The 13,199-nt window shown below is 33.4% G+C and overlaps 1 protein-coding gene across 2 annotated transcripts in view; it reads left to right on the forward strand.

Moving 5' to 3' along the window:
- Window positions 1-13,199, forward strand: part of LOC117170224 (serine/threonine-protein kinase ppk30) — a 543,229-nt gene that overhangs the window by 480,721 nt on the left and 49,309 nt on the right. The gene's annotated exons all lie outside the window — the stretch shown is intronic.

The following is a 13,199-nucleotide window of genomic DNA, read 5'->3' on the forward strand; positions in this document are numbered from 1 at the left end:
ATTTTTCGTCATTTTTTGAGGTTATGGCTCAACCATGACGTGATGGGTGATTTTTGATACCGAATTTGAATTCAGCGCCCCAAAATCCATAGGAACACGTGTATCTTGCTACCAGATCCGCACACTTTTTTTGTGTGGCTGTGTAATCATTTGAGATTCCTCTCAAATATTTATTTTATTTTTATGTGGAATTTCGTGTTGACCTATGCTTCCCCGGGAAGTACTTTTACTATAGCCCTAAATTTCAGATGGGCATAATGGTCGATAAATAAATTGTTAAACTTGAATTTATTTAGTTCCAAGAAACAACTCAAGTTTATTCATTTGAAAATAATGTTTAGTGAAATTAAATTAACTGATCCCCAGTCTCTATCAGCTATTATTTCTAATGTCTTCTCAGAAATAACAGCCACCACTGTCCTTACCTACACTTACATCTTGCGTTACACGAATTCCATGAATTACTCTCATTCCGCGAATTAGTGCGATTCCACGAAATCCTAGAAAATCATGAATTCCTCGAATTCCATGAATTTCTTGAATTCCACTAATTCTTTGAATTCCATAAACTCCACGAAGTCCTTGAATCCCATAAATTCCTTGATTTGAGTTAATTCCTTGAAATTATTTCTTGAAAAAAAGAACCTACTCCATCTTCACTCCATTGGGAATCGAACCACAAAACTTCTGATTTTCGGTCAGGTGCTTTTCCAATTAAGCTTAATTTTTTTTAAATTCCTTGAATATCTTACATTCCAAGAACTCCACGAATTTTTTTAATTGCGTTATTTTTGTAAATAAGTTGAATTCCATGATTTCCTTGAATAACATGAATTCGTTGAATGTCATAAATTTCATGGATTCCTTGAATTCTATTAAATCCTTTAATTTCATGAATTCCTGCAATTCCCTGAATCCCTCGAATTACATGAATTCTATAAATTCCGTCTACTCCTTGAATTATATGAAATCCTTTAATTCAATGAATTCCTTCAATTCTCCTTGGATTTATTAACTTCCCTGCATTCCATGGATTTTTTATGAATTATATGACAAACTAAATTTCTTTTAAAATGACCTATATATTTTTTTATATTCAGTACATAGAATTCCGACAATCACGCCAAACAGAGTTGGTATCTCATATTTGGGTACTCTCCTCTACTTATTTATTTATTTTGAAAAATCATGAACCCAACAGTTAGTCGCTACAATAGATAATCATATAGTAATATTGCCACTACCTGGACCAATAACAGGGTTACTTTATACAATTACTGAGATAATTCTTGAATGGTATATTTTGAGAGAGTCGAAATATATAATTAGTAATTACAAATAATAACGTCGATTTTTCTATTTAAAAATGTGAGGGTATAATTCTGGAATACGTAGCTTAGTTATGATACTTTTAATTGCGTATTAGAATTTATGTAGTCGCTTACATTTTTCATAAATGTCAAAAGAGAATTATTGAATAAGTCAGTGTGCTAATGGTTGCCCTCCTTGGATAGCCACTCTAGTTTCGCGACCAGGTGCATTCAGTGGCAGCAGCGAGAGGATGTATGGATACTCGATTAGATTATGGACCACCTTGAATAAAAATAATAAAGATGCGAATGTTCGTCTTTTCTCCAGAGTCCATACATTAAATCTCCGTACCAGTTGCTCATAGTCTGAACCTAGTCGCGGGTAGTTACCACTCCGTTTGTATTTTAAGAATTTAAGGAATCTCTTTCGAAATTTTTCAATCGCAGTTACGTATTTTTTATATTGTGGAGACCATACAATGGAAACGTATTTAAGCTTCAATCTTACCAATGCATTGAATAAAGGACCGCGTAACACGCCTATGGGAAAAGTGGTTTCCGTTAATTTGGCTGAGTTTTTTATATGTTACGTGTCTCGTCATTATGAACAAATTCCTTAATGGGCACAAAGCCTAACACTTAAAGGGTCCCAAGATAAGGCCCGCCGAAGTCAGTATAATGGGGGTATCGGCTCTACAAGTTCACTCGGTCATTTTTCTTACTCGGAAGAGTGGTTTCGGTTATTTGACTGAATGTGTGATACGTTACTCGTTTCGGCGTCCTGAACAAATGTCTCAATGGGCACAAAGCCCAAAATTCAAAGGGTTCCAAGATAAGGCCCACCGAATTCAGTGCGATGGGGGTATCGGATCTACTCTTAAACTAGGCCATTGACTCTTATTGGAAACGTACCCCCAATATAAAGTAAAGGAAAGAATGAAAAAAGAATAGCCATTGCCGCCTGCCATTGCCCAGAGATAACCACGCAGAGGTTACAAAGTCGGACTTAAACTCCTTTGTCATCCTCAGTCTGTCAGTAATTATAGTTATAAAGTTCTTCAGTATTATATTTTTTCTTTTTTTAGATGTCCAAGTTCTCACTTTTTTAATTGTTAAATCAAGTCATAATAGTGTCATAATGTGACTTTTTCTAGTCTTTTTAGACTTTGTAGTCTTTTAAGCCTGTCTAATACTTTTAGTCTTTCTAATATTTTGTATTATTCTACTAATGTCTATTTCTCACCATCGACTATCAATTCTCCTACGTCTGCGCCATTATCAGCATTGAATAAATTCCTATTGCCGGCGTCCTGAATGTATCGAAGGAGCATTGTACATTGCCGCAGCCTTGCAGGTACAATAATATCCTAATATAGCTTCTTCCTCTCCATTTTCGACTTGATCGTTTTCAACGTCTATTCGAAAAGATATCCACAATTGATAACGAGTAGCATTTCTAAATCGAGAGTATATTCTGATCCTCAAGAAGCCTGGTCAATCTCTGTTTATATCAAGTTCGAAGATATCAGTACTTTCATGTTCGCATTTGTCCTGAATGTATGAAGGAGCTAATTCAAGTTGGTATGGACCGAGCGTCAATCGACGTAAATATTGAAAATCTAATCGAGGAAACTCAGGAACGCGTTCCTGATTCAAACGCTCTCACATAGTGTTTCTTCTGACAGGATTTTCAGCCTCAACTAACGCTTGTACTTCATTCACGTCATTCAATCTAGTCCTAATCTCTCGCGCTTGGGCAACAGTTTTATCCATTATTTGTAGAGGTACTCGATATTCATTTATCAAGGCTCCAGCTATCAAGTAAAAATCTTTCAAATGTAAGACGTGAGCCCTTGGAATGAGTCCGTCTGAAAACTTGTACATTGTTTTTACGGGACCATTTCGAGCTTCAACTATCCATCGCTGCATGGATACCATGCGGGGGTGATTGGCCATTTCAGTCGAAAGTTGATGATTGCCTTCCATGAAAGGCGGCATGCGGACATTGTATCGTTTATTTTCTAAGAACTGCACTGCATCTCGATAGCCTGGATCCACAATAAAAATGTCTCTATTTTGAAACCACTGCTTATTGTTGTTAATATCTTTTTCGAACTGATCGAATTATATGGAGGCATCATTTTTTCTCCCATCAGCGAAATATGGTCCGTGGATATCGAGAATGTAACCGTCGGGTGCAGTTAATACAACTGTTTTTACTAAGTGACGTCCCTTATGAACCGAGTAAGTTTGTCTTAAGGTACGGTAATTTCCTGATTTCTCGATGTAACTATAAGTTACCTCAATAACTGTAACGACCTTCAATTAATTTGGATTTTCATTGTTCATTTCATTTGCAAATGGAGTCACATGTTGTGCAATAAATTGTTGTCGAGTTAAGGCTCCAAGACCAGTATTTTCCAGTACAAATCGCATCATCATCGAACTCTTCACTGCACTAATCAACATGCTTATTCCCTGTCTACTAGCATAATTGAACAGAATCTTTAGAATTTCATCAAAAAATTCATTGCGCATTTCACACAAAAATATGAAGAGAGATTTAGTGGTTACCTGACGAAAGTTATTACCTCCATGAACAGGAACACAAGACTCGTGAAAATCGTTAAATTGAGCTTGTGATAAGAACGTGAGATAAGTAAAATCTTCATGAGTTAAAGTGTCAGCATCAAGAAACTTATCACGATTTTTTAAAGCTGATTCTCTTGATAGTGTAAGGAATCTGCTGACTTCTATTCCAGGAAAAATTATAGGGCGATTTAAATATTGCATGTCAGCATAGAAGTTTCTTTAAAAAAAAAACCTGTTTTATCAAGGTGTTGCAAACAGATCCGAGTTGCTTGCGGAACTTCAGATAGCTCAAGGTGGCGTGAGGTAGACTTGAAGTTCTTGCATGTACGTAGGATAAAACTCTTTCTATTGTTTCACCATCAATCTCATAATCATATTTTATGAAATCAGTTTTTGTTCTGAATGTTATGATTTTATATTTCGCTTTATTGAGATCAAATGAGTTATTAATACACCAGAGTTAAAAATACTCAAGGTTTTTAGCAAAATTTCACATTCTTGGATAGTAGATATGGGCAAGGAAATCTTGGCATCATTTGCATACAGTAGGTAGGAGATTATTACGTCAAACGGAGACCCCACATTGTTAAACTAGATTGCAAACAGTAAAGGCCCTAAATTACTGCTTTGTGGTATGCCAGATGAGGCGACATACGGTGTTGAGTTATGTCTTCCGTAATGCACGAAATTCTTCCTATTTAAGATGTAAGACTGCAAAAGTGCAATGATATTATCGGGTATGTCCAGTTTCTTTAATTAAGAAAGTAGTATCCCATGACCAACAAGGTCGAATCCCTCAGAAAGATCAGTATATATTACATCCACCTGACCAAATTGATTGAGCTTTGAACAGATAAGCTGAAGAAAAGTGATAAGAATGGTTGCAGTGGATTTTTTTGGTAGGAAACCATGTTGGGCAGAGGATACAACTGGCTTAAAGGCCTCCCAGATAATGTCGTATAGACAGATTTCAAATACTTTAGACGAATTACTTAAAATAGAAATAGGCCTGTAGTGAAGAATATCAGCTTTGTCCCCTTTTTTATAAACCGGACATACCCTTGTGATCTTCCATTGTGTGTGCACAATCTTTCAAGATATAGCAAGGTTTGAGGTCAGGGCCTGATGCCTTTTTAGAAGGAAGCGACTTCGCTTTTATTATATCAGTGTGGGATATCTGAGTTACATCCACAAAAAGATGCATATTAGGCTCAAGAGATAAATTATGCACGATTGGGGTCCTAGTGATATTGTAAACACCACCAAAAAAGTCTGCACAGGCATCAACAATATCATTTTGTGACTCAAGTTGCTGACCTTTATTGCATATAATTCCAGGTAATCGTGTTGTACGTGAAACCCTATTTACGTGTGACTAAAATAAGGTGGGCTTTGAATCACTTATGAATGCAATTTCAACCCTTAATGTTTATTTCTCATACCCCCTGATGTTATCAATCTTTAAATTTGCTCTAAGACCTTGAAATTGTGCAAAGATAATACTTGATTTGTATTTTTTATATTTCTTATATAACTTTTGTTTAATATCCAGACCCCTAATTCAAACCCCAAGTTATAATAATAGCACAGACCAATCAGTGTTCGATAATTAATTATATAGCACATAGAAATTACATTTTTAAAGTCAAAGTTGCACGAAAATTGCAATCACGATTTCCTAATTTGGATAGCTAATTTCGATAATTTGGAATTCTTTGAGCCCCATGAATACCTTAAATTCCATGAATTCATTTAATTCAATGAATTCCGTGAATTCTATTAATTCCTTGAATTCCATGAATACCGTCAATTCCACGAATTCAGTAAATACCTGAATTCTGCGAATTCCATGAATTATTTGAATTCCATGAATTCCTTGAACACTATTAATTCCCTGAATTAATTGAATGCCGTGATATTCTTCAATTACATGATTTGATTGAATTCCAAGAATTCTTTCAATTCCATCTATTACTTGAAATCCATGAATTCTTTGTATTCCACCAATTCCTTCAAATCCATGATTTGTTTTCTTTCTATGAATTCCTCTAATAAAATGTATTCATTGATTTCCATGCATTCCTAGAATTCCATGAATTGTTTGAGCTCCATGATTCCCTTGAATTCCATGAATTGCTTGAATTACATAATTTGTTTTAATTCCTTGAATTCATTATATTTCTTTGAATTTCATGAATTGCTTGAATTCCATTTTTTTAATTTTCATGAATTCCTTGAATTCCAAAGAATTCATGGAATACATGAAATTCATGGAATTTAAGAAATTCATGGAATTCAAGGAAGTCGTGAATTTCTTTTAATTTATAGTACAGTCGACGCTACTTACCTTGCCGTTATTTACATTGCCGCTTCCCCTAACTCTCAGTCGAACTCTTCCTCCACCAAGATCGCGACGGCAAGGCATCCGAGAATTTTTCCGCTCGCTATTTACGTTGCCGTCAATGGTTTAGGTCTTTTAAGGCAATTTTAAAGTACAAAAAGTCATTATATGCTTTGTTAATAAGGCTTATAAAAGAATTTCTCCGCGAGAGAACGATGTGCTTACAATGTTTATGAACCAAATATGAAATAATTACTTCCAGAATATGTATTTTGAAAATAGAACTTTCACTCTTTCTAAACACTGATCCGCGCGCGGCAACGTATGTAGCGAGCGAAACAATTCGCACCAAGCACCACGCATCAAGATTAGAGTCGAGAGTGGAGGAACATAATGACGACTGTATTCATGGTATTCATGAAATTCAAGAAATGCATGGAATTCGTGGAATTAATGGTATTCAAGGAATTCATGCTATGAAAGGAATTGATTGAATTCCAGGTATTCATGGAATTCAAGGTATTTATCGACATTGAGGAATTGATGGAATTCGGGTATAGATGCTGTTCATGGAATTCACGGAATTTAGGCTATTCGAAGTATTCATAGAATTGAAGGAATTGATGGAATTAAGGGAAATCATGAAATTCATGGAATTCATTAAATTAATGGCATTCATAAAATACACGGTGTTAAAGGAATTCAAAGAATTGGTAGAATTAGAGGAATGAATAGAATTCACAGAATTGATCAAATTCACGATATTCATAGAATTCACAGAAATCATAGAAATTACGGAATTTAAAAAAATCATGAAATTGATGGAATTCAAGTAATTCAAGTAATTCTAGGCATTCTTGGAATTTATAGAATTTCAGGAATTCAAGGAATTTAGGGAATTCGTAGAATATATGGGATTCATGGAATTCATAGAATTGATGGAATTCAAATAACACAGGCCCACAAAAAAGTTGTTCGAACTGGGTACGAGAAAAGTATATCCTTATTTATTTTGAGCTGCTGAATCCGAATTTGACCTCCAGATTTCGATTTAACAGTGAAGTTTTCCTCTTTCCTAGGGAAAAAGTTTAAAATCTAGAGAATTCTGGAATCTACGAAGGTATTTATTGTGAAATAGAAAAATGTCAATACTAATAATTCTAATACAGGCATTTTGATGTATTTTGAGTCGCTGACCCCAAATTCGACCTTAAGAATTTCCCTAGGCGTCAGAACTGCACAATTTTTTCAAGGTTTATATATTCTTCATTCAGTATGGTCGAGTCTGCTGTAGGTACTGATGCATATTTTCTTTTATTGTGTGGCAAACCTGCTTTCAGACTACGCTTTGACGAGTCAATAAGAAGCCTCCTCTCGTTATCTTTATAAATGTTCGGTTTTAGTTCATTCATTAAACCCCCAACGTCTGAGCAATAAACTAAATCAGTATCTCGAGAAAAATATAGTCAATGTTTTGATCACATGAGAGAATTGGCTTGGTGACACAAGAAACATTGGCATACTCAATTTTTTATTTGGTTTCAAAATGTACGCAGAGATTACAGTATTACAAAAATAGCAATCACTTTCATTAACAGGTTGTCTCCATACTGTCGGTAAACTATATTAAATTTTTTTACATTCCTGATAACGACGAAAGGCATTATAGCAAATACAGCATATAATACGAGGTGACAAATAAGTATCTTGATCTTCGATTTTACGTTGAAAACACTTTTGGCAAAGACTTTTAATCGTGTCTGAGACACTTCTACGACCTTCTAGAATCAAGTATTCACTGCAAACGTAACAGAAAGAGTTCAAATATCCGTTACATTCATGTTTAGAGTCAGATATTAGTTTATTTTGGTTTGTTTCTTTTTAAGATACATAGTTAAAGAAAAAACCCGCTTGTTAGGGATTCTGATCCGATCGCAGGTGAGTCTGCCGTCCTAGGTATGGTAACCCTCATACTTCCCTAGGTCTAAGTATGATGGCTTTCAGACTTTGACGAGGACCATGTCAACTCATCGTGGGACACACTGCGACTCCATCCTCTCACTCTAACGTCCCCCTGTAGGCCAGTGCGTTGCCACTGGCATCGATACCACGATAGACTTAAGGGATTTATTAGAATTGTAACAAATAATGTAAGATTCTTGCCGCAATTTTGAATATTTTTATCTGATTTCTTGCAATGTGGATTCTCGAGGCACTCTTCATCGACCCTCGTAAAACTCACGAGGCAGAGTCCCTGGAGCGTAGCGAATTGCTCGTAAATCATGACCCTTTTAATCTTCTGAGATGCAGACCAGTTAAAAACTAAAATCAGGAAGTTACGCCTTGATCAGTTTTAATTAGCAGAATTAGTTTATTGGCATAATTTGAAGAAATTGAGAAAAAGATGCATGAAAATCGGTTGATATTTGCAGTAATTATGGAAACATTGAACTATATACAAAAGTGTACCCTTTGCCGAAAACTTGACATCTACTCCCTCAATCTGAATAATGAGTATTCAATTAAAAAGTACTAATTAAGAAGTCTTATTAACTTCGAATAACTTCGATCTTTCGAAAAAAATCAAACAGTTGTTGCGATATTCTTGTACGGTTTTGAACCAGGAGCGTTCTTCTTATTGAGAGAAAGTCATAAGGATAAATCGAGCGAGTTTCCCAGTCTAATGTTTTATTCTGTTATTTTTAATGCTGTTTTTTATGAATGAATCGAAAACTTTGAGTCAGATAAAACAGTGATTAATAACAAACTTGCACATCTTCTTCAAGTGCGCAATTGTAGCTTATTAATTTTCTTTTTACTACTCCCTCAATCTGAATAATAAGTATTCTGTTGAATAGTACTGATTAAGAAGTCTGACTACATAACTGCAAATAATGAGCCTTACTAAATGAATTGCCAGTTTGCTAGTTAACATTGTGAGATAAGCTTACTAAAGCAATTACGAAACATACATATGTACATATGTAATTAAAACAAAAATAGAGGTTCAAGATATTAGTGGTAAATATTATATTCATATATAAAAGGACAAAATAATCACAATTTATGTTATTTGAATATGTAGCAGCATTGTTCAATTGCAGATTTTTAAACATTTGTATATTTATACATACCCATGCTCATACACATACACATATACATATTTTCGTGTGCTTGGTTTTGGAAAAAATGAGGCTGAGAGGTGGCACAAGCCCCATTAGTGCAACACACATTTCCCATAAAAAATCAAGACCTTTTTGTATATTTTGTTTTAATACATACAATACTTCTTTATATTGTTTACGACATGATGACATAAATTGTTTAAACAATTTATTATTGTCCTTAGCCATTTTCGCTGGGATTGGAGTCGTTAAATCACTAAATACTCACAAATGTTTCACTTTTTATCCCATTTTCAATAAGAGTGACTTTATACTTATTTAATTCTAATTAACACAGCTGTTTAAGCAATTCCTTATTATTTTTGATAATATTCCCTTAGAATAATTGTAGAAAATACTATTTTTCTCAAACATTTTACAATTTTTCTCCAATTTTCAATTAGAGTAAGGTAAAGAATTGTTCCGCGATTTATTATTGCTATTAACAACGTTGAAATCGAATAATGCCAGACAGATTTTTCTTTCACACTTTTCAATAAACTCTTTTTTTTACCATAAAATAAATTTGTAACCATTTGAGTCAAACATTCGGAAAAGAGAAAAAATAATTGGCTGAAGTACAAACAATATCATTTTAAAAATTCTCCTTCTTGATATTCACTTATTATTTGTTCTTAACTAAAAAGTGAAAGAGAAACTAAATATTATTTGAAAAAGGCTACAATCGTATTTCTTAACACCTAACTAATTAAAAAGTTTAAAAATAGTTTAAGAATTCAGAAAAATATGCAGCTTTTTAGTACTTTTGTAGGGGAAGATAGTTATGAACAGAAATAAATTGTTGAAACAACTTTCCTGATGAACTTGCATCATTTATTACTTTGGTAAGTTAAGGCGCAATAATAATTCGTGGAAAAATTCTTTACCTTACGCCAATTGAAAATTGGACAAAAATTGTAAAATATTTGAGAAAAATATTATTTTCTAGTAGGACGTCTTAATCAATACTATTCAACAGAATACTTATTATTCAGATTGAGGGAGTATTAAAAAGAATATTAATAAATTTTAATTGAGCACTCCAAGAAGATGTGCAAGTTTGTTATTAATCACTGTTTCGTCTGACTCGAAGTTTTTGATTCATTCTTAAAAAACAGCATTAAAAATAACATAATAAAACATTGAACTGGGAAACTCGCCCGATTCATCCTTATGACGTTCTCTCGATAAAAAGAACGTTCCTGTTTCAAAACCGTACAAGATTGTCTCAACAACTGCTTGAATTTTTTCGAAACATCGAAGTTATTCGAAGTTAATAAAACTTCTTAATCAGTACTTTTTATTTGAATACTGATTATTCAGATTCATGAAAATCGTGCAATTCATGGAATTCATGGCATCCATGCTATTCAACGAATTAATGGAATTCTTGGAATTCAGGGAATGACTGAAATTTATGGAATTCAAGAAATTCAAGTAATTATAGGAATTCTTGGCATTCATGTAATCAAAATAGAATTCATGGAATTCAAATAATTCAAATAATTCATAGAATTCAAGGACTTCATTGAATTTAAGGAATTCATGGAATTCATATAATTCACGGAAATCAAGGATTCGGAAAATTCACCATATTCATAAAAATCAGGATATTGATAGAATTCAAGCAAGTCATCGAATTTACGAAATCCAAGAAATCCATGAAATTCTAATGATTCGTGAAATTCGTTTTGTTCATAATATTTATGGTATTCATGTGATTCAATGAATTCATGGAATCCGTAGAATTAATGGTATTCAAGGAATTCATGAAATTAAAGGTATTTATTGAAATCAAGGTATTCATGCAATTCAAGGTATTCTTGGAATTCACGGAATTCGTGGAATTCGTGGATGCTGTTCATAGAATTCACGGAATTCAGGCAATCCAAAGTAGTCATCGAATAGGAGGAATTCAGGGAAATCATGGCATTCATGGAATTCATTGGATGCATAGCATTCATAAAATAGGCGGTGTTGAAGGAATTCAAGGAATTCTAAGAATTCACGAAAGGCGTAGAATTCACGGAATTCAATAAATCACGGAAATATTTGATGTAAAGGGGTTCGTGTAATTCACACATTTCAAGGAATTCATGGAATTTACAGAAAACATGGAATTAAAGGAATTCATATAATACAAGAAATTAATGGGATTCATGGATGTCAAGAAATTCATGGAATTCAAGGAAATCATGGAATGAAAGGAATTCATGAATTACAAGACATTCCTGGATTACAAGGAATTTAAGTAATTCTAGGAATTCGTGAAATTCATAGTATTTATGGAATTTGTGGAATTTATTCAATTTCTATATTTCATAGAATTCATGAAATATACGGAATTCATGGAAATCAAGGAAATCGTGGAATTGTAGGAATTCACGGAATACACCAAATTCACGATATTCATGGAATTCACGAAAATCGTAGAATTGACAGTATGCAAAAAATGCATGAAATTCATGGAATTAACTGTATTCAAGTAATTGTAGGAATTAGTGGAATTCATAAAATTTCAGGAATTTTTGAAAATTAAAGAATTCAAGGGGTTCGTGGAATTCGAGGAATTCATAGATCTCGAGGTATGTGTGGAATTTCAAGAATTCATCAAATTAAAGGAATTCATGGAATACAAGAAATTCATGGACTTCATGGAATTTATATAATTCACGGAAATCAAGGAATTTATATGAGTCACGAATTTTAGGAATTCACAGAATTTCAGGAATTTTAGGAATTCATAGAATATATGGTTTTTATGGAATTCAGCCATTCTTTGACTCCATAGAATTCATGGAATTTAAATAAAATTCATGGAATACAGGGAATTCGAGGTATTAGTGGAATTAGAGGTATTCGTAGAATTCGAGGTATTCGTGGAATTCGAGGAATTCATAGTACTTATCGAATTGGAATCATGGAATTCATAGTATTTTTGGAATTCATGGAATACGTAGTATTCATGAAATTCATTGAATTCATAGTATTTATCGAATTCGAACAATTCATTCAAGCCCTGGCTTTCATATAATTCATGAAGTGAACGGAATTCATGTAATTCAAGGAATTAAATGGAAATCAGATAAATCATGGAATTCATGTAATTCATATAATTCACAGAAATCAAGGAATTCGAAGAATTTACGGAATTAATAAAATTCACGACATTCATAGACTTTACGGAAATCATATAATTTACGGAATGCAAAAAATTCAAGGAATTCAAGTTATTCAAGTTCTTCAGAGAATTCAAGTAATTCTAGGAATTCGTGAAATTTATAGAATTTCAGGAATTCATAGAATTTAAGGAATTCATAGAAATTGTGTAATGCGAGCAATTAATAGGATTAAAGAAATCCACGAAATACAAGAAATTTATAGAATTCATGGATATCAAGGAATTTATGCAATTAGAGGAATTCGTAGAGTTCGAGGAATTCATAGATTTCGAGGAATTCGTAAAGGTCGAGGAATTCGTAGAGTTGGATATTTCCTCAGGTATAATATTTTTCAAAAAAGTGAAGGTCATTCTTGAAGTAAATTTCAACGAGGAATTCAATAGTGACCTTTATTTTAACCTTGAAGTTAATCTTCATGGCTTTTTGAAGATCAACTTTGTGTTTTTAAATGGAAACCCACTCTTTTTACGTCTGCAATCGATAGAGCGGAAAATTCTACGTTCAGGTACGTACCCAAGTCATAGTTCAATTGTAACGTTCAAGGTCAGTTAGAGGTTATTTGAAATTAACAAGGTTTTCAGAGAAGTCAGTGCAATTCCCAAAGTAAATT

Source organism: Belonocnema kinseyi, chromosome 3 (genome assembly GCF_010883055.1).
Source record: "Belonocnema kinseyi isolate 2016_QV_RU_SX_M_011 chromosome 3, B_treatae_v1, whole genome shotgun sequence".
In the NCBI taxonomy this organism is placed as follows: Eukaryota; Metazoa; Arthropoda; class Insecta; order Hymenoptera; family Cynipidae; genus Belonocnema; species Belonocnema kinseyi.